Below are 429 nucleotides of genomic sequence, written 5' to 3'. Positions count from 1 at the left end.
TGATGCATATGTCTCTAATTCTTGTGAAAAGAGAATAAACGACAGGTATAACATGCATGGAATGGTATGCTTCACATTCTGTTGGTTTACAGCATGCCAGAACTGTCCTTTTGTAAAAAATTAATACTTAGTCAAGATCAGTTGCTCTAAGATATTACTACTTTGATGACAAGACTACAAGAGCTTATTTCCTGATAAAGATGACACAGACCTACGTAATAGTATTTGTAATATTAAAAATTATAAATACTAAGAATTCTCAAAGTAGTTAATTGTGGTATGTCCATATGTTCTTATGCATTGGATATAGCAAAATCTTGTATACAATTTTATGCTTACAAGTTATTAAAAGGGTTATATATAATATCAGAATATGATTTATTAACTACATACAGGAAAAATCTATAATGTTAATATCAATTCTCTGTG

The 429-nt window shown here is 28.7% G+C and overlaps 1 protein-coding gene across 1 annotated transcript in view; it reads left to right on the top strand.

The window, feature by feature from the left end:
- The window catches only part of Anapc1 (anaphase promoting complex subunit 1), a gene marked incomplete at its 3' end in the record, with an annotated part of 89,460 nt that overhangs the window by 73,776 nt on the left and 15,255 nt on the right, over positions 1-429 (top strand).

This window comes from Nannospalax galili, unplaced genomic scaffold (genome assembly GCF_000622305.1).
Source record: "Nannospalax galili isolate Female #2095 unplaced genomic scaffold, S.galili_v1.0 scaffold1941, whole genome shotgun sequence".
NCBI classification, from domain to species: Eukaryota; Metazoa; Chordata; class Mammalia; order Rodentia; family Spalacidae; genus Nannospalax; species Nannospalax galili.
The sequence above is the reverse complement of the archived record's forward strand: the minus strand, read 5'-3'. Positions and strand labels throughout refer to the sequence as shown.